Here is a 25,578-nt window from a genome sequence, read left to right on the forward strand (position 1 = left end):
TTACATTCTTAATACTTCGTGACTTAATTATGTTCTAATCTACATCTCTTAGCTACCTCTCATTAACACACCATTGTCTTCAGCAAATAACTGACTTCATAGTTTTGGTTACACACAAAATTTATACTTTTATAAAATTACTACTTTTATACTCCAATAATAGCTGCCTGTGCCAAGTGCCCATGAGGGTGAGAATAGGATGATTTTGCAGGTGAATGTGTGGCTGAGGAACTGGTGCAGGGGACAGGAATTTGGCAGGGGAATGAGATAGTGACGATCACGTGATGACAGGTTCTGACAGGTATAAAACGGGAAAGCCTGCTGTGACGCAGGAGTTTTGAGTTGAGTCATCGTTTAATTCGTCAGTTACTCCGTTATCCTGTGTATTTGTCTTATGACGCAGTTTCGTTTTAAAGTGGAGTTTTACTTTCTATTGTAAGGTACAGAATCGTTGCGCAGGCAGTTTTGCCAATCGCTGCCAGTTGTGTTTCATGTATCTTTGATTTAATTTTAAAGTCTTAAGTATTGGAGAGTGAAGACTTTACTGAAGTATGGGAACCCGAAGGATTGAGTAAAGTTCAGTGGTTTACTACAGGATCGACCTTATGGAATCTTCGTTCAGGAAATAGTGACCTGCATCTGAGATAACCCCTACCTGTAAGAGTAGAAAGGGCTGTGCAGTGTTCATTCGCCAAGGAAAAGGTCAGTTCCTTTAAGCTGTTTTTATTTCCTTCGTCATGAATCCTTAGGACAAGACATATTTCGGCTGGGATCAGCGGTAATGTCACGTTGTCGAGGAATTTGTTACTTCAGGAAAGTCTCTCCTAATTGACTGTATAAATCACTTGGACTTCCACGTTTACCACTTTAAGAACGGTTCCAGAGTTGCTGTATAGCAGTTAACTTCCGGTTAAGTTAATTGTTTGTTTACTTTTCACTTTTGTTTAGCAGAGTTTAATAAAGTGTTTATTTGTTTATAAACCCAGATTTAATTCTATATTCATTGTTGCCGTATCGTAACACAGGATATACAAAAGAAAATCAGTGGATGTTGAGAAGGCTTTGGATTTTCAGAAGGCCTTTGACAAGGTGCTACACATGAGGCTGCTTAACAAGCTATGAGCCCATGGTATAACAGGAAAGATTTGAGCATGGATAAAGCAGAGGTGGGAATAAAGGAGGCATTTCTTTTTCTTTTAAATGAGGCTGGTGACTAGTGGTGATCCACAGGGGTCTGTATTGGAATCAATTCTTTTATGTTAAATGTCAATGATTTGGATGATTGGAACTTTGTTGCAAAGTTTGCAGATAATACAGAGAGAAGTGGAGGGCCAGTTAGTTTTCTGGAAGTAGAGAGGCTACAGAAGGACTCAGACAGATTACAAAAGTGGGTGAAGAAGTGGCAGATGGAGTACAGTGTCAGGATGTTTGGTATAGTGATGCAATTTGGTATAAGAAAGGCTCGACTATTTTCCAAATGGAGAGTAAATACAAAAATCCCTAAAGGTTAATTTGCAGGTTGAGTCTGTGGTGAGGAAGGCAAATGCAATGTTCGCGTTCATTTCAAGAGGACCAGAATATAAAAGCAAGGATGTAATTCTGACACTTTATAAAGCACTGCTGAGACATGGAGTATTGTGAGCAGTTCTGAACACATAGGCAGAAAATGGTGTTGGGTAGACTGATGGGACTAAAGGCTGATAAATCCCCAGGGCCTGATGGTCTGCGTCCCAGGGTACTTAAAGAGGTGGCTATAGTAATCGTGGACGCATTGGCAATCATTTTCCAATGTTCTATAGATTCAGGATCAGTTCCTGTGGATTGGAGGGTAGCTAATGTTATCCCACTTTTTAAGAAAGGAGGGAGAGAGAAAACGGAATTATAGACCAGTTAGCCTGACATCAGTGGTGGGGAAGATGTTGGAGTCAATTATAAAAGATGAAATAGCGGCACATTTGGATAGCAGTAACAGGATCAGTCCGAATCAGCATGGATTTACGAAGGAAAAATCATGCTTGACTAATCTTCTGGAATTTTTTGAGGACGTAACTAGGAAAATGGACAAGGGAGAGCCAGTGGATGTAGTGTACCTGGACTTTCAGAAAGCCTTTGATAAGATCCCACAGGAGATTAGTGGGCAAAATTAGAGCACATGGTATTGGGGATAGGGTACTGACATGGATAGAAAATTGGTTGGCAGACAGGAAACAAAGAGTAGGGTCCCTTTCAGAACGGCAGGCAGTGACTAGTGGGGTACCACAAGGCTCAGTGCTGGAACCGCAGCTATTTACAATATACATTAATGATTTAGATGAAGGGATTAAAAGTAACATTAGCAGATTTGCAGATGACACAAAGCAGGGTGGCAGTGTGAAATATGAGGAGGATGTTAGGAGAATTCAGGGTGACTTGGACAGGTTGGGTGAGTGGGCAGATGGATGGCAAATGCAGTTTAATGTGGATAAATGTGAGGTTATCCACTTTGGTGGCAAGAACGGTAAGGCAGAGTACTATCTGAATGGTGTCAAGTTAGGAAAAGGGGAAGTACAACGAGATCTGGGTGTCCTTGTTCATTAGTCACTGAAAATAAGCATGCAGGTACAGCAGGCAGTGAAGAATGCTAATGGCATGTTGGCCTTCATAACAAGGGGAGTTGAGTATAGGAGCAAAGAGGTCCTTCTGCAGTTGTACAGGACCCTGGTGAGACCACAGCTGGAGTATTGTGTGCAGTTTTGGTCTCCAAATTTGAGGAAGGACATTCTTGCTATTGAGGGAGGGCAGTGTAGGTTCACAAAGTTAATTCCTGGGATGGCGGGACTGTCATATGTTGAAAGATTGGAGCGACTGGGCTTGTATGCACTGGAATTTAGAAGGATGAGAGGAGATCTGATTGAAACATGTAAGATTATTAAGGAATTGGACACAGGAAATATGTTCCTGATGTTGGGGGAGTCCAGAACAAGAGGCCACAGTTTAAGAATAAGGGGTAGGCCATTTAGAACGGAGTTGAGGAAAAACTTTTTCACCCAGAGAGTAGTGGATCTGTGGAATGCTGTGCCTCAGAAGGCAGTGGAGGCCAATTCTCTGGATGCTTTCAAGAGAGAGTTAGATGGAGTTCTTAAAGATGGCGGAGTCAAGGGATATGGGGAGAAGGCAGGAACGGGGTACTGATTGTTGGTGATCAGCCATGATCACAGTGAATGGTGGTGCTGGCTCGAAGGGCTGAATGGCCTACTCCTGTACCTATTGTCTATAATCTGAGAAAGGATATGCTGAAACTGGCAAAGGTTCAAATGAGGTTCACAGAAATGATTCAGGTTTTAAGGGCTGGTCATAATGAGGAGTGTTGATGGCTCTTGGCCTGTATGCATCAGAATTAAGAAGAATGAAGGGTGACCTCATTGAAACCTATCGAATGGTGGAAGGCTTTAACAGAGTGGATGTGGAGAGGATATTTCGGACGGTGGGCTTCTCAGCGTAGTACAGATCATCCCTGGAAGCCTGTAACCTGCTAAAGTGCAGTTCTCTTGTGGAACTGACACATCAGCAGTTGCACCTTCCAGATACTGGTGTGTCTTTTACTGCAATCAATTGAAACTCCTTGACTACACACAGGTGATCTCCATTTATCTAATTATGTGACTTTTTAAAACAATTGGCTGCACCAGTGATGATTTGGTGAGTCCTATACTTATGCAATAAATTATTTAGTGTTTTATATTTGTAGGTAAATCAGATCTCTTTGTCGAGCTATCTTTTCATCTCAACACAAAAGTATCTTTTTCTGTTGATTAGTGTAAAAAAAAATCTACTGTGATTCAATGTTGTCAAACAATAAAACACAGTAGGGTGGAGTGTGAATACATTTCATAGGCACTGTGGGAGCAGACTAAGGCCATTTGGCCCATTGAGTTTGCTCCACTATTTCATCATGGCTGATCAGTTTTTCTTCTCAGCCGCAATATCCAGCCTTCATCCCTATCCCTTCAAGCCCTGACCAATCAGGAATCTATCTACCTCTGCCTTTAATATACATATAGGCTCAGCCTCCAAAGCTGCCCTTGGCAAGGAATTCTACAGATTCAGGACTCTCTGGCTAAAGAAATTCCTCCTCCTCTCCATTGTAAAACGACGCCCCTCTATTCTGAGGTTTTGCACCTGTTGTTTAAATGTTTTGCATGTCCAAAAGGATACAAACAATTATGGCTGCATAAATACATTGATGAAGACTTGGCACATTGGTATATACTGGATACTCTGTACAGACAGCTTCAGACTCTTACCTATAGATTTTTCCAGAGGTCACAGTCATAGTTACTCCATTGCTCCATATTAACAAACTCAAAAAGAAAGCACTTCTAGTAAAACTCCAGCTGTCCACCACACTCGGCCCCTTGCTGGTGCCAGACTAACTGAACTTCTGGGCATCTTTTCTCCAGTATCACCACCATGCAGATCCTGCCCTCTTCTTGACACAGCAAGTACAGAAACCTGAAATCCCACATCCCAAGATTCAGAAACAGCTACTTTCCTACAACCATGAGCTGCTTGAACTGTCCTGCAATACCCTTATCCTACCTCATCAATTGACAATCTCTCACACTACCATTGATGTGTGTCTGATTGTGCGAAACATGACATGTAAAATAAAGCAAAGTCACTTTCTTCGCTATCTGTATAAATTACACTTCGTTGCCACTGAATGTCTGTTCATGGCCTTTTTGCTGCTGTAGCACATACACTTCAAGGTTCAACTTATTGGGCATTCAGAGATGCTCTTCTGCATACCACTATTGTAATGTGTCGTTACTTGAGTTTTGTTGCATTTCCATCAGCATGAACTATTTGGGCAATTCTCCTCTGATCTCTCATTACAAGACGTTTTTACACACTGAACTGCTGCCCTCTGGATTCCCACACAATTCTCTGTAAACTCTTGACACCCCTTAACAGTGATAGATTTCTACTTGTCCTCACCTACCGCCCAATGATCCTCCGAATCCAACACGTCACCCTCCACAACTACCGCCTCTCCAAAAGCATGTTAACACTAAAGGTATTTTACCAACTTCCCACCCCTGATTTTTCACAGGGATCACGTACTCTGTGATTTCCTTGTCCATTCATCCCTCCCCACTGATCTCCTAAGTGCTACACCTCTCTGTTCACGTACTCCCTTCCCCTCCATTCAGGGTTCCAGACAGTCCTCCCAGGTGAGGACATATTTAACCAGTGAAAATGCTGGAATCATCCATTGTGTCTGGTACTCCCGATGTGGCCTATATCATAGTGAGACCCGTCGTAAACTGGGGGACCACTTCGTCATGCACCTCTGCTCCATCCACTGAAAGTGGTATTTCACAGTGGCAAAGCATTTTAATTCTGATTCATATCCCATTCCAACATGTTATTTATTACCATTTCTGGTAATAAAAAATTGTCCACTCTCCTTTCCTATCATCTCCAGCCCTTTACCTTCCCAAGCACCTGGCTTCACCTCACACCTTCTGGCTTTCCACTTTTTATTCTGGCATCTACCCCTTTCATTTTCAAAGTCAGCAGAACCTGTTGACCATATTTACATGCTTTTATGCAGAGTTGCTGCCATGATTGGCTGATCAGATATTTGCATTAACGAGCAGGCACATGTGTGTACCTAATAAGTTGGCCACTGAGTGTATGATCTGCATGTTGTAAATTTTTCATTGTACCTGTACTTCACGGTATCTGTGCATGTGAAAATAATAGCAGCATTTTTACAAATTCAGTTTCATTAAAAAATTGCACTATTTTCCTGGTAACCAGGACCATAGGAAATGGAACCACGCACAGTTTAAGCAGGACGTAGGAATCAGGACCAAAGTGAATTGAACGGAAACACAGAAACAAGACACCTAATAACAAAGAGAACTCAGCAAACGTTACCCGGTGAGCCAGTTGTCAAATCATCAGGACTCTTCACTCGTCAGATTATTGGAGTTTTACTGTAACTAAACTCGGGTCTGCTGGTTTCACACCAATCAATGCAAGCACGATTTCACACAGTAATTACTGAAGAACATGCATAATAAGTTAAAAGTTCACAACTTGTTTTCGACAACTTGATGTTAAATAACTTATGCTTACCCAATTTCATCAAATTAGGTAACAGGCATATCACATACGAGGTCAGGTCACTCGTCTTGAGTGCTACTGGTACCATGTAACCCAGTACTACCTGTCGCATGGTTGGCGACTAAACCGGCTCCTCCCACCGGGCTTGCCTGCTGAGGAGGGTGACTAGACACCCTGCAGGATGAAAAACAAGACCTGTCAAAGGGCGGATGAACCCTCTCGTAGGGTCAATGGCCATCTAGTAGACACGTGCCGTGAAGCGCGGAAAGGGCGTCCTCGCATCGAAACTTGGTCTGGCCATTCACTGCAACAAAACTTCCCCCAACTGTCTCGGACCCCACCATGCCACTGGATCCGGGAGGGGATGTCAAGAGGGTGGGTCTGGACCTGTGCAACACCCTACTCACCTAAAATCTATTCACGCACACGCTGTTTCTTTCTGAGGAGTGGGGTCAACCCCACTAACTGACTGGAAGGAACCATCACCAGCCAGAGAGAGATCTCACTCTGGGAGAGACAGCCAGAGAGAGATGGGATGGATAGCCATCTCACTCCTGTTAACTGGATTTAGCTGTAAATCTAGCACTGTTAAATTGATTAGGTGGCACAAGCTGGAAATTTTTTTCAAAGACGTCACATTAAGGTACAAGTTCAATTTTTCCAGTGACTGTAAACACTCCAAACCCTGCACAAGGAAAGACATACAAACGGTCATTCATGAAACAACTGACACTTTTGAATTTAATATTGCACTTGGATATTTTACCCCAAGAAATAATGCTAACATTTTAGAATCAACTGTGATAACAAATTATGTTTCAAATCTGTCAGCATCAATAGAATTAAACAGGAGATTAAATCATTTTTAATTATTAAAATTTTTACAGTAAGATCTGCCCAAAAACCAAAAATTTACACCACTGTTGATGATCAGGCCCACAGACCGAACCAACTTCACCAACTTCCATACTTTTCAGGATTTTGAAAATAGATGAATATTTCTAATTTTCCAAATGGCAGATTACATCATTTTCACATTGTTACACCTGTTGCAATCTGTCACAATAGGAAACAGGAAAGTACACTACTCTTTGGTATCAGATCCACACACTTAGCTAACTTTCATACCTTTCTGGATTTCAAATGCACATGAATATTTCTGATAATCTGAAGCATTGAAAATACTATTTAAGTTAATTGAGGGAATTAAAATTTTAAAAACGGTTCAAAATATGAAACAAAATTAAATGAAACAGTTGAAATTCTTCAAATTATTATGTATTTAATTGAACTTAGCATTTTCAACTTCCATTTCCATTTAAATGAATAGACTCACTGATCCCAATTTAATCCATGGTATCTACCTGATTATTGCATCCACCAATGCCAGTTTGGGAAAATCCTGGGAAAAAAGGCACATTTAAGTTCAGTAACTTTCATGAGAAAGACACATGTACTGAGAAATAATGGCATTTCAGTATCAACCCATTTACATTTCCCATCAAGTTCGGCCCATTAGATCTAATCGTCGAGCTGAAATTGACTCGTGAGTTGCAGTATTTTGCAAAGTCACTGGTCAAATTTAATACAAATAGTTACTGCCTAGTTCCCATTGCCACACTGGATCTGAGTGCTTCTTGGTTCACAGGATTGACTGGCCTGCTGTTTCGGAGAAGGGAAAAGGTGGGGTCTGTGTTTCATGATAAAATCTGTGTGGTGTTCAAACACAGCAGTCTTGCCACACTTGTGTTCCCTTGACCTGGAACATCTAATGATTAAGTGCCGACTGCCCTACTTACCAAGAGAGTTCTTTCTGTGATCCTGACTGTAGTTTACATACCAGCAAAAGCCAGTGTTAAGCAGGCACTCGAGGTATTGAGTGCTGCCATCAGCAAACAAGAAACAGCCTACCCCGATGCCTTTCACATCATTGTCAGGGTCTTCAATCAGGCTTGTTTGGAGAAATCTCTTTCCAATTATCATCAACATATCACCTGCAGCACCAGCAGTCCCAACACATTGAATCTACTATACTGTGATAAGGAGTGCCTGTCGTTCCAGGCCAAGACAGCATTTTGGGAGATCTGATCACTTGGCTGTCCTTCTACCTGCATACAGGCAGAGGCTAAAGAGCAAGGCTGTCAGGATAAAGACAACAAAGAGGCGACCGTGGGAGGAGTGGCTACAGAATCGCTTCGAGTCAGTGGACTGGGCTGTGTTCAAGGACTCATCAGAGGATCTGAATGAATATACGACAGTTGTCACAGACCTTATAAACACAGTTGTAGACAAGTGCCTTTCCACAATGTCATTTAGAGTCTTCCCTAACCAGAAGCCCTGGATGAGTCGTGAGATCCTCAGTCTGCTGAGGGCCAGATCAGTGGCTTTCAGGTCTGGCAACAAAGTAAAATACAAGAGGTACAGTTACGATCTCCAGAAAGCCACCTCATGCAACGTGGCAATTCCAGACCAAACTTGAATCACTGAAGGATGCTCAACAGCTGTGACAGGGTTTGGATGCTATCACCTCCTGCAAAGTAAAACCAAGTGACATAGGCGACAACAGGGTTTCACACACAGGTGAGCTCAATGCCTTTTATGCTCGCTTTGTCTGTCACTTGTGAGGGCTCATGGAGGCGCCCTCGCAAACTCCCACAGCCCCCAGTGATCCTGTGATTTCAGTCTGAGTCTGATGTGAGAGCACCCTTCAGAAGAGTGAACCTACATAAAGTATCTGGCCCAGAAGGGGTACCTGGCCGAGCACTAAAGACCTGTGTAGATCAACTGGCTGGTGTGTTCTCTGATATAGAGGAGCTTGACCCAAAAGCAGAGCAGCAGAGGTGATTAAGCAGTGAGCGATAACTTTAATAACAAACTGCCAAGCAACAAGCCACAAGGGGCCACCAAACAAGTGAGAACAGATTATAAGGCAACAAGGTAACTGAAGGCTAGCAGCAACTGGTTGAGGCTGGCAAGTTCAATGGGTGAACAAGGACTGTGGATGAGATCTGAGTTCTAATAGGCAGCAGGTGACAATTTGGAAATGAGTGGCAGGTGACTCCCGTTAGTTGGATGGACGTCAGGAGCTGCCTGGTTCGGATTCTGAGGTACCCACCTGCTTCAATTCTGCTGGTGCCTAAGTAGAACGTGGTAACCTGCATCAATGACTATCAAACAAAAGAAAATCTGCAGATGCTGGAAATCCAGAGCAACACACACAAAATGCTGGAGGAACTCAGCAGGCCAGACAGCATCTGTGGGGAAAAAAAAGTACAGTTGACGTTTCAGGCTGAAACCCTTTGACAGGACTATTATCTAGTAGCACTTACATTACAACGAGGAAGTGCTTTGAAAAGTTGGTGATGAAACATACCATCTCCTGCCTGAGAAGTGACTTGGATCTGCTCCAGTTTGCCTACTGTCATAACAGGTCAATGGTAGATGCCATTTCATTCAACCCTGGACAGCGAAGATAGATAAATCAAGATGTTCTTTATTGGAATTCAATGCTATCATCCACTCAAAACTAATCAATACTTCAAGATCTTGGTCTCAATACCCCCTTGTGCAACTGTATTCTTTTTTTTCAAAATTTTATTTCCAGAAAATTTTAAAAACCCCAAACCCTTGAGTCGGTGTTGAAATTATGTAAATCATAGCTCACAAAACATAAATAAATTTCAATATAATAACCATATGTGTATTTAGACCTCTAATAACAGAGAAGGCAGCCATTCAGCAATATGCTTCACCACTATTTCCCCCCAAAAAACCTAAATATTTGCCCCATTTTTGTGTATAGATGTCTAATCTATCAAGCTGTTTGTAAGATATGCATTCAGAAGCTGCCACTTTGGCTATTTCTGTGACCCACTCTTGAAATGATGTTCCCCCAACCTCTAAGTATAATTTGTCTTCCTACCATTATACTTGTCTGGATCCAATTTTGAGAGTGTTTATCCCCAAGTAACCCAGCTGTCTCCCCCCAAGACTAAAAGTCTAGGGCAGAATGGGAGTTGAATACCTGAAACTTCACCAATATACTTATGTCTCATAATCCAAAATTCTTGAATTCTGGGACAGAACCAGAGAGCATGCACTAAGTCCCCTTTATCTGCCTCACAACGCCAACATTCAGGGGTGTTTTTTAACCCTAATCTATGTAACCTTGCTGAAGTCCAATAAAAGCGGTGTAGGATCTTAAACTGAATAAGGCACAACCTCAGGTCTCTTGACATTCTTGCAAATTTTGTCCCACTCTTTTGTCTCAAAAGTTACACTCAGGTCTTTTCTCCATGCTCTTTTAAGACACAACATAATTTTGTCCCTGGAGATTTGTGTTAAAGCTGAATAATAAGTTGAAGCTTTGTGACCTTTACCATATGCAGCCAATGCAATAGACAGTATCGTAGCAGCTTGTGGGGGTTGCTGTGTAGAACCAAAAGTTGTATGTAGCAAATGACGCAGTTGAAGATATCTCCAAAATTGTGACCTAGAAATATCATACTATTGAATTAATTGATTAAAAGATTTTAAACTATCACTATTATAAAGGTCTCCCAATTTAATTATGCCTTTCCCTTGCCATTCCTTCCAGAAGAAAGGGGCCTTATCAACACACAACTTTGGATTCATCCAGATACTCAAGGCTTCATTCAAGTATAGATTAAATTTAAATAATCTGGCTAATTTATTCCAAAACAAATGCAAATGCAATATAATTGGGTGAGATCTTGCCTCAGGAGGTAACTTGATAGACAAACATTGTAATGGAGGGATGGGAGGAAGAGCAGAACACTCAATACGATACCAAGGGGGCGCTCTCTCCGGAGGGAGAGACAATATGCTAAATGTTTAAGAGTGAAGGCATAGTAATAGTATATTAACTTTGACAAACCTAAGGCCTCCCCTTTCAACTGGCAGTTTAAATTTATTAAAGTTTAAATGTGGGCATTTACATTCCAAATAAAACCCTTAATTATCTTATCAAGTTGCTTAAAATATGTTAATGGGATTTGCACTGGCAACGATTGGAACAAATAATTAATCTTTGGAATGCTATTCATCTTTAAGGCATTTACTTTTCCCGACATTGACAAATACAATGATGACCATCTATCCACATCACATGAAATTCTCTGCAACAATGGATCAAAATTTACCTTTGCTAAATCCTTCAATTGAGGGGGAAAGTTAATACCGAAATATCGTATACCCTTCTTTGTCCAGTGAAATTGGCCCAGGTGAAAAGCAGATGCAGGGCAATATGCAGTCAATGGTAGTGCTTCTGATTTTGTCCAATTAACCTTATAACCTAAGTATCTAGAGTAAGATTATATAATGTTAAAAAGACATGGCACTGACCGACTAGGGCCTGACACAAATAGTAAAATATCATCCACATAAAGCATCAGTTTGTGAACCTGCCCTCCCACAGATATCCGTATAAAGTTCTCATTCTCTTTGACAGCTGCTGCCAAGGGTTCCAAAGCTAGACAGAACAACATTGGGGAAAGTGGGGAACCCTGTCGGGTACCCCTTCTGAGAGAGAAGTAAGGTGAAATGTAACCAGTAGTTTGAACCGCTGCTTCAGGGTTATTGTATAACAGTCTAATCCATTTTGAAATCCAAATCCAAAAAATTGAAGAATCTTAAACAGACAGTCCCATTCCACCCGATCAAATGCCTTTTCAGCATCGAGTGCTGCTATAGCTGCTATAGGTGACTGATTATTGGCCACCAACCACATAATATTCACCAGACGCCTGATGTTATCAGATGAGCTGCGACTCCTGATAAATCCCACCTGATCACTATGTATCAACCATGTTATTACAGTATCTAAACTGTGACGTACATGTAACCCTGTAAGAGTATCAGCAGCAATAGAACACACCTGGAGTCTGGTTTTGCTGTTAACACTAATTTATTAGTAACTACGTCAGATAGTAACTTAAACCAGGTAAATCAAGAGTTAATGGTGTTATGCATACATAGGGGTAAATATATAAATCCCTAAACTTCTTCAAGCTCAGGTGGTAAATGATACAGTAACCATATAACAATTACAGCACGGAAACAGGCCATCTCAGTCTTACGATGGTGTGGTAAGAAAGTTCAGATCAGGTCAATCCACGGAATTTGAAGTGAGAGAGAGATATCTGTAATCCAAACAAACAGGTGTCGTCAATCTTCCCGTTGTCCTCTGAATCCTCACACGAAATATCACCAACAGTAGCTTATCACAAAGGGGACCATCTTCAAGTGAACCACCACCCAGTCAAAGATTAGTACACCAGTAGATTCCACAAGGTTACCCCAATCACACACAACATGATAGCCACTTATCCAGTTCCACGACATACAAAATAACTCCAACAGTGATTTGCCACAGGGGTACCTTTCTTCAGTGAACTACCACACCCAGACAAAGGATAAATACACACGTGTTATTCATAAAGGTTTTCCCCTCACCAGAGAACCCACTCCTGTGGATTAACTATGTGACAATCACACTTCTGTATGGAATCAAACTCACCCTCACAGGCTACTTGGAGAGAGAGTCCAAACAGTGATCTCTTTGTCACTAGGTTTCTTCTGTTTCAAACCTTCCTCTCCTCTCTCTCTGCAAACTTCTTCTAGTTGCAGCACTTGTGAAAGTCATTTATCAATACTCTGGATCAATCTCAACTCACCCCTTTTGGGCTACTGAAAGTTTAAACCAGCGACCGACTCACTGGTGTCTTTCATTGACCAGATCCATCTTGACTCTAACTGTGCGTGTCTGTGTGTCCTTGTATATTCAAAACAAGCTGCGAGAAACCATAAACATTCATTGTCTATCAAATAACTCCACCTCTCTCACCATAGTAACCAAATAACTTTGTAATCAGTAGAAATCCAACAGTGCCTAAAAGTCAGTCTTATTCTTTAGGTGTTTTAAAGTGACAGTCCACAGAAAAAATGAACACTGTGGGTATATAACAAAATGGTTTGCAAGAATCTTTAATACAATTTTCACATCTATTGGGATTAGGGAAATCAGTCTATAATTCTTACATTCTCATGATTCTTTACCCTCTTTCAAAATCAATGTAATTAACGTTTGTGATAAACTAGGGGGTAGATTACCCCACTCTGTAGACTCATTGTACATATTCAGCAGTAATGGAGCTAGCTCCTCCGTGCAGCATTTAAACATTCAGCTATAAATAAGCCCTGGATCACTAGTCACATCAAAGGCCTCCTAAACCAGAAGAAGAGGGCCTTTAAAGATGGTGATCGGTTGGAGCTTAAAAGAGTTCAGAAGGAACTCAGAGTACAGATAAGGGGGGCAAAGGAGCAGTATAGGAGGAAGCTAGAACAAAAGCTGCAGAAAAAAAGCATGAAGGAGGTGTGGGATGGGATGAAGATCATCACCGGATGCGGTGCAAAGCGGGGGGCGAATATAAGTGGAGATGTGGAGAAAGCGAGCCAGCTGAACAACTTCTTCAACAGGTTCGACAGCTCAATCTCATCCTCACCGCAGAAATCCACACCAGGCTTACTTCCCTCACAGGAAAATAGCCACTCACAGGAGACCTTGCCCACGCCCAGGATTACGGCTGCGCAGGTGGAAGGTCAACTGAGGAAGATCTGTACCAGCAAGGCGGCTGGACCGGATGGAGTTTCCCCACGATTACTGAGGGCCTGTGCGACTGAGCTGGGAGAACCACTACAGCGCATCTTCAACATGAGCCTGGAGCAGAGAAGAGTACCCAGACAGTGGAAAACATCCTGTATTGTCCCGGTACCGAAGAAACCACAACCAAAGGAGTTGAATGACTTCAGACCTGTTGCCTTGACGTCGCACGTTATGAAGACCATGGAGCGGCTGATAATACAGAATCTGAGGCCACAAACCAGGCACGCCCAGGATCCTCTTCAGTTTGCGTATAAGGAGAAGGTGGGAGTGGAGGATGCTATCACGTATTTGCTGCACAAATCACTCTCTCACCTAGTTGTGCTGTGAGGATTACATTCCTTGACTTCTCTAGTGCCTTTAACACCATCCAGCCCAAGATCTTAAGGCACAAACTAACGGAGATGGGAGTAGACTCTCACATGGTGGATTGGATAGTGGACTACTTGACAGATAGACCTCAGTATGTGCGGTTGGGAGACTGTAGGTCTGACACGGTGGTCAGCAGCACAGGGGCGCCGCAGGGAACCGTACTCTCTCTGGTCCTGTTCACCCTGTACACATCAGACTTCCAATATAACTCGGAGGCCTGCCATGTGCAGAAGTTCGCTGATGACACGGCCATAGTGGGGTGTGTCAGGAATGGACAGGAGGAGGAGTATAGGAAACTGATACAGGACTTTGTGATATGGTGCAACTCAAACTACCTGCGTCTCAATATCACCAAGACCAAGGAGATGGTGGTGGACTTTAGGAGATCTAGGCCTCATATGGAGCCAGTGATCATTAATGGAGAATGTGTGGAGCAGGTTAAGACCTACAAGTATCTGGGAGTACAGTTAGATGAGAAGCTAGACTGGACTGCCAACACAGATGCCTTGTGCAGGAAGGCACAGAGTCGACTGTACTTCCTAAGAAGGTTGGCGTCATTCAATGTCTGTAGTGAGATGCTGAAGATGTTCTATAGGTCAGTTGTGGAGAGCGCCCTCTTCTTTGTGGTGGCGTGTTGGGGAGGAAGCATTAAGAAGAGGGACGCCTCACGTCTTAATAAGCTGGTAAGGAAGGCGGGCTCTGTCGTGGGCAAAGTACTGGAGGGTTTAACATCGGTAGCTGAGCGAAGGGCGCTGAGTAGGCTACGGTCAATTATGGATAACTCTGAACATCCTCTACATAGCACCATCCAGAGACAGAGAAGCAGTTTCAGCGACAGGTTACTATCGATGCAATGCTCCTCAGACAGGATGAAGAGGTCAATACTCCCCAATGCCATTAGGCTTTACAATTCTACCGCCAGGACTTAAGAACTTTTTAAAAGCTATTATTAATGCTTTTTGAGATAGTGATTTAGATGCATATCATATTTTTTTTTACTGAGTTAAGTATTGTATGTAATTAGTTTTGCTACAACAAGTGTATGGGACATTGGAAAAAAAGTTGAATTTCCCCATGGGGATGAATAAAGTATCTATCTATCTATCTATCTATCTGGGCCAGGAGCTTTGCCTGTAGGTAAGGTCTTAATCACTGAAATAATTTCTTCCAATGTTATAGCAAAGCCAAGGTATTGTTGTTGTTCTTCCATCAACTTAGGTAATCCTAATGGCCTCAAAAAGCTACCAATTTCTTCCTCACTAGAGTTGGAGGTTGATGTATATAGGTCCTTATAAAACTCTTGGAATGCATCATCAATATCTTTAGGTGTCGTCAAAGTATCCCCTGTTGCTGATCTAATAGCTGGGATGATAGATATTGATTCTCTCTGGTTTATACACCTTGCCAGCTTTCTCTCCCGATTCAAATTGCCTTTGTCTTGCCCTGAAAAACCAAAATTCTACTTTCTGGGATAATATTAGATTGTATTGATATTTCAGCCATGTTAATTCTCTCAACTCTTTGGATAACATCTGCTGCTTCAATTTTGTCTCAATCTCTTTGATTCTATTTTCTAAGTTTGTAATTTTCTGATTATTCATTTTTTTCATAAAAGAAATATATTGAATAGTATATCCCCTCAAAACTGCTTTCAGGGCTTCCCAGTTAGTCCCTGCTGAGGAATTTATCTATTAGGAATTTAGGTGTATTTATCTCAATACTCTTTGATTTGTTGTCTCATAGCTTGCCTAAATATTGAATCTTGTAACAAGGATGAATTAAATCTCCTTCTATATGACTACATTCTCTTATACTGAGGTATTATTGTCCCTAGACAAACCCAACCATGATCTGATATTGTAATATTACCAATTGCACATTGAGACACAGACTGAATAAATGACTTGGATATTAGGAAGAAATCAATCCTTGAGTATGTTTTATGAACTGCAGAAAAAAATGTGTAATCCCTCCCATTGGGATTCATAAGGTGCCAAACATCCACAAGCCCGAGAGCTTTACACATTTTTTGCACCGTCACAGTGAGATTTGAGGTTCTATATGACACCATCTTACTACGGTCGATGATTGGATCCATTACCAAATTGAAATCTCCCCCAAGTATGATGTCATAAGCTCCAATAGAATGTAACTTCCCTTCAAGATCAACAAAAAATCCTGCATCCTCTATATTAGGTGTATATATATTTGCTAAAACAACATGTTGCCACTGTACTTCTGCCAAAATAATAAGAATTCTCCCTGCTTCATCCTTAATCTGTTTCTCACATCTAAACTGCAGCTGCCTATTGATAAGTGTTACAACAAGTGTTTATAGTAAAGCATAGTGTCCTTTATGGATATGGTGCTACATTTTGATAGGACTAATCAAAATAGGACATACATGGTAAATGGTCGGGCATTGAAGAATGCAGTAGAACAGAGTGATCTAGGAATAATGGTGCATAGTTCCCTGAAGGTGAAATCTCATGTGGACAGGGTGGTGAAGAAAGCTTTTGGTATGTCTGCCTTTATAAATCAGAACATTGAGTATAGGAGTTGGGATGTAATGTTAAAATTGTACAAGGCATTGGTAAGGCCAAATTTGGAGTATTGTGTACAGTTCTGGTCACCGAATTATAGGAAAGAGGTCAACAAAATAGAGCAAGTACAGAGAAGATTTACTAGAATGTTACCTGGGTTTCAGCACCTAAGTTACAGAGAAAGGTTGAACAAGTTAGGTCTTTATTCTTTGGAGCATAGAAAGTTGAGGGGGGACTTGATAGAGGTATTTAAAATTATGAGGGGATAGATAGAGTTGACATGAATAGGCTTTTTCCATTGAGAGTAGGAGAGATTCAAACAAGAGGACATGAGTTGAGAGTTAAGGGGCAAAAGTTTAGGGGTAACACGAGGGGGAACTTCTTTACTCAGAGAGTGGTAGCTGTGTGGAACGAGCTTCCAGTAGAAGTGGTAGAGGCAGGTTCGGTATTGTCATTTAAAGTAAAATTGGATAGGTATATGGACAGGAAAGGAGTGGAGGGTTATGGGCTGAGTGCAAGTCGGTGGGACTAGGTGAGAGTTAGCATTTGGCACGGACTAGAAGGGCTGAGATGGCCTGTTTCCCTGCTGTGATTGTTATATGGTTATATATAGTGATAGTTTCTTCATTTGTCTGGGTTCTGCTTTTGTTTGCTTAGTGTTGTGTTCTATTTTATCAGAATTGCATACGTTCACCTGGAGTGCTGAATCTTGTTTTCGAAAGTATATCCTTAGATGTTATCTGTCTGTTGTAACTTTCTATGTCTGTTATTCTTTTTCCTCATTCTGTCCTAGGTAGTGTCAATCTAAGTGTGTTCGAGTGTACCTAGTGTTTTCTGAAATTTGTCACTTCATTGTAAGTGTAGGATGCTCTGGAGGATGAACACGTGGCTGAGGAACTGGAGTACGGGGCAGGGTTTCAGATTTCAGGATCATTGGGACTTCTGGGACAGGTGGGACCTGTACAACAGAGATGGGTTACACCTGAACTACAGGGGGACCAATATCCTTGCAGGGAGGTTTGCTAGTGCTGTTGGGGAGGGTTTAAACTAGATTTCAGAGGGACGGGAACCAGAGTGCCAGAGCAGATAGTGGAGCAGGGGTGCAAATAAATGATGTTAAAAGTTCATGCAAAGTCGGAAAGAAAAGTGTTGTGTGGTGGTAATAATCTTCTGAGGTGTGTATATTTCAATGCGAGTATTGTGGGGAAGGCAGACGAGCTGAGGGCATGGATTGTCACGTGGAATTATGACATCGTAGCCATTAGTGAAACTTGGCTACAGGAGGGGCAGGACTGGCAGCTCAATGCTCCAGGGTTCCGATGTTTCAGGCATGATGGAGGCAGAGGGATGAAGGCTGGGGGAGGGGGGGGGTGGCATTGCTGGTCAGGGAAAATGTTACAGCAGTGCTCAGGCAGGACAGATTAGAGGGCTTGTCCACCGAGGCCATATGGGTGGAGCTGAGAAACAGGAAAGGTATGACCACATTAATAGGGTTGTATTATTGACCACCATTATCGTATTATTACTGTATTATAGTCTGTATTACTATATTATACTATATACTGTATTACTGTATCATTACTGTATTATAGTCAGCGAGAATTGGAGGAGCAAATCTGCAGAGAGATAGCGGACAACTGCAGGAAACATAAAGTTGTGTAAGTAGGGCATTTTAATTTTCCACATATTGATTGGGACTCCCATATTCTTAAAGGTCTAGATGGGTTACGATTTGTAAAATGTGTTCAGGAAAGTTTTCTAAATCAATATATAGAGGTACCAACTAGAGAGGATGCAATATTAGATCTCCTATTAGGAAACGAGTCAGGACAAGTGACAGAAGTGTGTGTAGGGGAGCACTTTGGGTCTATTGATTATAACGTCATTAGTTACAACTTGGTCATGGATAAAGATAGATCTGGTACTCGGGTTGAAGTACTAAGCTGGAAAAAGGCCAAATTTGAAGAGATGAGAAAAGATCTAAAAAGCGTGGATTGGGACAGGTTGTTCTCTGGCAAGGATGTGATTGGTAAGTGGGAGGCCTTCAAAGGAGAAATTTTGAGAGTACAGAGTTTGTATGCTCCTGTCAGGGTTAAAGGCAAAGTGAATAAGAATAAGGAACCTTGGTTCTCGAGGGATATTGGAAATCTGATAAAGAAGAAGAGAGAGATGTATGACAGGTATAGGCAACAAGGAGCAAATAAAGTGCTTGAGGAGTATAATAAGTGCAAGAAAATACTTAAGAAAGAAATCAGGAGGGCTAAAAGAAGACATGAGGTTGCTTTGGCAGTCAAGGTGAAGGATAATCCTAAGAGCTTCTACAGGTATATTAAGAGCAAAAGGATAGTAAGGGATAAAATTGGGCCTCTTGAAGATCAGAGTGGTCGGCTATGTATGGAACCACAAGAAATGGGGGAGATCTTAAATGGGTTTTTTTTGCATCTGTATTTACTAAGGAAACTGGCAAGAAGTCTATGGAAATAAGGCAAATAAGTAGTGAGGTCATGGAACCTATTCAGATTAAAGAGGAGGAGGTGCTTGCTATCTTGAGGCAAATCAGAGTAGATAAATCCCCAGGACCTGACAGAGTATTCCTTCGGACCTTGAAGGAGACTAAAGTTGAAATTGCGGGGGCCTTGGCAGATATATTTAAAATGTCGGTGCCAGAGGATTGGAGGATAGCTCATGTTGTTACGGTGTTTAAAAAAGGCTCTAAAAGTAATCTGGGAAATTATAGGCTGGTAAATTTGACATCAGTAGTAGATAAATTATTGGAAGGGGTACTAAGAGATAGGATCTACAAGTATTTGGATAGACAGGGACTTATTAGGGAGAGTCAACGTGGCTTTGTACGTGCTAGATCATGTTTAACCAATCTATTAGAGTTTTTTGAGGAGGTTACCAGGAAAGTGGATGAAGGGAAGGCAGTAGATGTTGTCTACATGGACTTCAGTAAGGCCTTTGACTAGGTCCTGCATGGGAGGTTAGTTAGGAAGATTCAGTCGCTAGGTATACATGCTGAGGTAGTAAATTGGATTAGACATTGGCTCAATGGGAGAAGTCAGAGAGTGGTAGTGGAGGATTTCTTCTCTGAGTGGAGCCCTGTGACTAGTGGTGTGCCACAGGGATCAGTGCTGGGTTTATTATTATTTGTCATCTATATCAATGATCTGGATGATAATGTGGTCAATTGGATCAGCAAATTAGCTGATGATACAAAGATTGGAGGTGTAGTGGACAGTGAGGAAGGTTTTCAAAGCTTGCAGAGGGATCTGGACCAGCTGGAAAAATGGGCTGACAAATGGCAGATGGAGTTTAATGCAGACAAGTGTGAGGTATTGCACTTTGGAAGGACAAACCAAGGTAGAACGTACAAGGTAAATAGTAGGACACTGAAGAGTGCAGTAGAACAGAGGGATCTAGGAATACAGATACAGAATTCCCTAAAAGTGACATCACAGGTAGATAGGGTTGTAAAGAGAGCTTTTGGTACATTGGCCTTTATAAATCAAAGTATTGAGTATAAGAGTTGGAATGTTATGGTGTGGTTGTATAAGGCATTGGTGAGGCTGAATTTGGAGTATTGTGTGCAGTTTTGGTCACCGAATTACAGGAAGGATATTAATAAGGTTAAAAGAGTGCAGAGAAGGTTTACAAGGATGTTGCTGGGACTTGAGAAACTGAGTTACAGAGAAAGGTTGAATAGGTTAGGACTTTATTCCCTGGAGCGTAGAAGAATGAGGGGAGACTTGATAGAGGTATATAAAATTATGATGGGTTTAGATAGAGTGAATGCAAGCAGGCTTTTTCCACTGAGGCTAGGGGAGAAAAAAACCAGAGGACATGGGTTAAGGGTGAAGGGGGAAACGTTTAAAGGGAACATTAGGGGGAGCTTCTTCACACAGAGTAGTGGGAGTGTGGAATGAGCTGCCAGATGAAGTTATAACTGCGGGCTCTCTTTTAACATTTAAGAAAAACTTGGACAGGTACATGGATGAGAGGGGTATGGTCCAGGTGCAGATCAGTGGGACTAGGCAGAAAAATGGTTCGACACAGACAAGAAGGGCCAAAAGGCCTGTTTCTGTGCTGTAATGTTCTATGGTTCTAACATCCACTGCCCTACCATCACCTTCAACACCTCTTCAAAACTCTAGTGAGACATCATCTGCCCTGCACAAAGCTACTCCACTGTCCTTAATTATGCCATATTTTTCCAAATGCATACAAATACTATTCCCAAGAATTGTCTCCAATAGCTTCCCTGTGACTTGAAGTTTATTGGCTATAATTTACTGGATTCACATTTCTCTTCTTGAACAAAGGAGTAAGATTAGTACTCACCATTCCTCCGGGACCTTACCTGTTATTACTGAGGAAACAATACACAATTCAACAGCATTCAATATAGATTTTCAGCCTTTTGATACAACCTGCAAATGGTTCCCCATCTCATCACATGCCCAAAGCTGTTGAGAAAATTTTGACTTTCAGCCTGTTCCAATACTTGGACTTCCACATTCTTCCTTGCTATAATTTTACTTCAAAAATTTGTTTATCCACCTTCATGAGTGCTGCTGCTCTACAATAAAATGCAGCTGCCTGGAGAACTCCTTAATGATATACTGATCTGACCTGCAGCACTGGGTTTAGTCATCAACAATGCAAAAGTTTTTAGGCTGTTGACTCTTAACTATCTCTGAAATTTACCTGTGAAATCAAATCCTATAAAAACTATAATAAAAGATAGATCAGCTGGCTTCAACCTTTCCACTTGACATTAAAAAGAACATTGTTAGTTGCTCGCAGTCCTCACAAAATTTCATGAAAAACTACTGGTTGTTTAAATTCACAGAACAAAATTCCAGGTTTTTTCATTCATCAGAAGGCATGTTAACTCCACACTCTAAAATCTCTCAAATTCAGGTCAAACATAGACAAAGATATCTTCCTAACCCCTCCAGTGCTCCCTCATCTGATGAACAAAATCTGTAAACAGCAGCAATGGTAAGAGAGCAAGGGCAAAGAATATGCTTTGTGGAGAGTCTGCAATGTTCACCAAGCTTGGCTGCACTACAGCACTCAAAAGGAAAATAACTTCTTTTGTTGTTGTTTAGGGTTTCCTGACCATCCACAAGTCACAAGCCTCTACTTCCTCAGGAGTAAGTGAAGATTTGGCATGTCATCAAAAGGCTTGGCTAACTTCTATAGATATGTGGTGGAAAGTGTGCTTACCGGCTGAATGCTGTCCGTGATACATGTATGTAAGTTTTTAAGTATTTTAGTTGACAAACCAAATCTCTTCAAATTCCTGATGACATATAGCTGCTGTCTTTCCTTCTTTATAGCTGCATTGATGTGTTGCGACCAGGTTAGATCCTCAGAGATCGATACCCAGGAACTTGAAATTGCTCACCGTCTTCACTTCTGATCCCTGTATGAGGATTGGGATGTGTTCCTTCATCTTACCCTTCCTGAAATCCACAATCAGCTCTTTCGTCTTACTGACATTGAGTGCAAGGTTGTTACTGTGACACCACTCAACTAGCTGGTGTTATCTCGCTCCTTTTCGCCCTCTCATCTCCACCTGAGATTCTACCAACAATAGTTGTATCACCAGCAAATTTATAGATGGTATTTGAGCTATACATAGCCACACAGTCATGGGTATAGAGCAGGCATGGGCAAACTATGGCCCGGGGGCCATATGCGGCCCGTTAAGCTTTTTAATCCGGCCCGCAGAACTTGATGAAATTATATTAATAAATCTTGTTAACGTTTTTTCCCCGCAATTCTGGCGTTTTCCCAATAGATGACGCACTCTATATACTTTGACCTTTGTTGAGGTGCAGCGTATTATTCCACATTTGCGCTTTACTCTTTGACCTCTCACGTACGTTCTCAAAATAAAAAATGCGCTCCAGATCAAATAACGCGCTCCGCATACTGGCGCGCTGTCACTGTTCTGTCCTTGTGCTGGTCGTTGTTGAGTTTTGGCACAGGGGACAATTGAATAAGAAGGAGCAGGACAAGTAGACCTGCATCTCCTACCGTTTTTGAAATAAAGACAGTCAGGAGGAGAGTGATGATGATAATATCTTGAAGGATAACAGAATTTTCAGTGCTTTAAAATAATAACTGTTACTATTAAAAAAAGCTGTATTTTATTCATTTAATTTTCAGTGTTTTAAAAGTCATTTCAATAAATAGCTAAATACCATGGGACTTCAAAGACAGATATTTTGTTGTAATGCATTTGTTCATTTTCAATTGAAATTAAAGCACATGTTTTCTACATATTCCATGATATTTTATTTTCTCTTATGAGGTGTATTACCAAAACACTCCGTCCATCTGCTCCTGGTCCGGCCCCCCTGTCAAATTTTAGAACCCTTTGTGGCCCACAAGTCAAAAAGTTTGCCCACCCCTGGTATAGAGAGTGTAGAACAGTGGGCTAAGAACAAACCCCTGAGGTGCACCAGTGTTGAGGAGATATTATCACCAATCCACACAGATTGTGGTCTTCCAGTGAGAAAGTAGAGGATCCAATTACAGAGGGAGCTACAGAGGCCCAGGTTCTGTAACTTATTGATCAAGATTGTGGGAATGATGGTTTTATACTTATAGGTATTATGTAAATTTTTATTTTAATTCACTCTGATTGCAGATTACTTTTTTGTGGTATGCAGAGTATAGCCAAAAAGCTGTTATTTACAAGTGTTTTTCCAAGATACTTGTAAATACTTCCTTGAAGTGGAATAAACTTAGTTAAATAGATAATTAATCATTAAATTGGCCCTTGTTCCAATTCGTTAAAATTGTTTGGACATCAGACGTGCTGTGGCATGACTGTGAGGAAATCTGCTTGGATGACAACTTGCATTTCTTTTCTCAATCAATTATTGCCTTCAATTTGTAGAAATTCTGACTAACCTAAATATGGTTCATAGTGTTTAAGCCTATATCCACTGAGCAAAGAGAAGTACCACCTCCACTGCATTTTATTGATTGGATTTTTAAATTACTTACTAGTGATAGCCAGGAAATTTTAGTTTGCTGCAAGAATAGGAAGTCTTCTCATAGATTAGCTTGAAAGTGCCATGCTGTGACCTCTTGCTTTCAACCACACCAGCTCAAAATGGCCATGACCCTAATGCCAATATTTATAGCTTTATTTTTGTATTCCATTACAGCAAGAAGGCAAGATGTCCACCTTACAAAAGAACAAGAAAGCAGATTAGTAAGCACAAAGTACACTGCAGATGCTGTGGTCAAATCAAGATGTACAAAAAAGCTGGATGAACTCAGCAGGTCGGGCAGCATCCATTGAAAGGAGCAGACAACCATGGTTGATGCACTGTGGCGTCTACGTGACATCATGTTATGAGACATTCTAAATATTTGGCATGCATACAGCCTGGAATAATGTCTGAATCCATGTTACATTACCACCATTTATTACGATACAAGAATTCTGTGGAAAGTGTGGCTGTGAGAAGTGTGTTTTAGAACCTGCGGGGAAAATGTTAGTACAAATTATTTTACTGCAATTCTTGTATGGTCAAATTGTATTTGTTTTTATAAAGACTTTTTAAATAAACTGTCACTGGATATTTCAATTTACTAACGTTAGACTCTACTGCGGTCTTATGAAAAAACCCTATTATATTTCTGCACTGATTCTATCCCTTGTATAGAATTCAGTTTCATTTTTTCACTGGTACAAGCTCAGTACATTTGTGTTGTAATGAGACTAATTTGAAGATTTTTCGTTAATAAAAAGAAAAGTGCATCCTAATAACAAATGTTTGAGTCTGATTTTTGAATTGTGAAGTGTTGCTGTAGAAAATCATAGAAATAAAGTATGTAGGGGATAAGCAGCTCACCTTGTGTGTGTAGGAGCTATCCAGCTTGAGACCTTGTAGCCACATAGTGAAATGATTTATCTTCTACCAACTATCTTAAATCTAAGTACCTTTACCCCCATATACGTTGTATTCATATCTATCTATGCTCATACTTTTACACACCTTTTAGTCTATTCAGTCTCAATTCATGGTAGTTTCCATGGGAAAATGGTAAAGGACCTTCAGTCTGCCAGGATACACAGAGTTACTTCCTCCCAACTGAATGAGTAGAACATGTACACGAGGATTGTCAAGAAGGAGTCTAGAAGTTTAGCTGTAAGATATGATTCATCCAGTGTCACAGTGTCAGGCTGTTGAGGCAAATATGCAGATCACCTCTCCTAATTTCAATGCCAGTATCCAGATACTGATAAGGGGGAAATTGCAGGATCTCTAGGTTGAAGGTGACTGCCTGTGCAAAGTCAACTCCTTTGTCGTGTTTCATTTTGCAGAGGCCCCAATCTTTTTTATACCATGGACCAAGAACATTATGCAAGGGGTCTGGACCCCAGTTTGAGAACCCTGGAGAGATACAGAACAGGCCCTTCGGTCCAGTGAGCCACACCGCCCAGCAACCCACCTATTTCACCCTAGCTTAATCACGTTACAATTTACAATAAACCTACGAACTGGTGCGTCTTTGCAATGTGGGAGAAAACAAGAGCACCCAAAGGAACATCCAGATGCTCATGGGAAGGACGTATAAACGCATTACAGATGTACCGAGCTGCATTAGTATAGCACTAACGCTACGTTGCTGTGTTTTAACTTGGCAAATTGAAGCTTTGATCTGTCTTGCATTTCTGGGGCTGTTTAAAAAAAGAATCAAGCACATTGTTATGGACCATATGGACCAGAAGTCACAATCAGCAAAACCAAACAAACTCCAGTCCTGCTGAAGGTTATCGGCTCGAAACGTGGACTCTACTCTTTTCCATAGATGCTGTCTGGCCTGTTGAGTTCC

The 25,578-nt window shown here is 41.3% G+C and overlaps 1 long non-coding RNA gene across 3 annotated transcripts; it reads left to right on the top strand.

Moving 5' to 3' along the window:
• The first annotated feature begins 3,223 nt into the window (after window positions 1-3,223).
• LOC140731547 (uncharacterized) lies at window positions 3,224-24,474 on the top strand. 3 transcript variants are annotated; one of them, XR_012099864.1, is made up of 3 exons: window positions 3,224-5,928; window positions 21,825-21,967; window positions 23,901-24,474. It is a non-coding gene; the product is annotated as an uncharacterized lncRNA (long non-coding RNA). The 3 variants fall into 3 exon arrangements; XR_012099862.1 differs by lacking the exon at window positions 3,224-5,928 and adding an exon at window positions 18,176-18,368; XR_012099863.1 differs by lacking the exon at window positions 3,224-5,928 and adding an exon at window positions 20,455-21,714.
• Window positions 24,475-25,578: the final 1,104 nt, after the last annotated feature.

Source organism: Hemitrygon akajei, chromosome 1 (genome assembly GCF_048418815.1).
Source record: "Hemitrygon akajei chromosome 1, sHemAka1.3, whole genome shotgun sequence".
Classification (NCBI taxonomy): Eukaryota; Metazoa; Chordata; class Chondrichthyes; order Myliobatiformes; family Dasyatidae; genus Hemitrygon; species Hemitrygon akajei.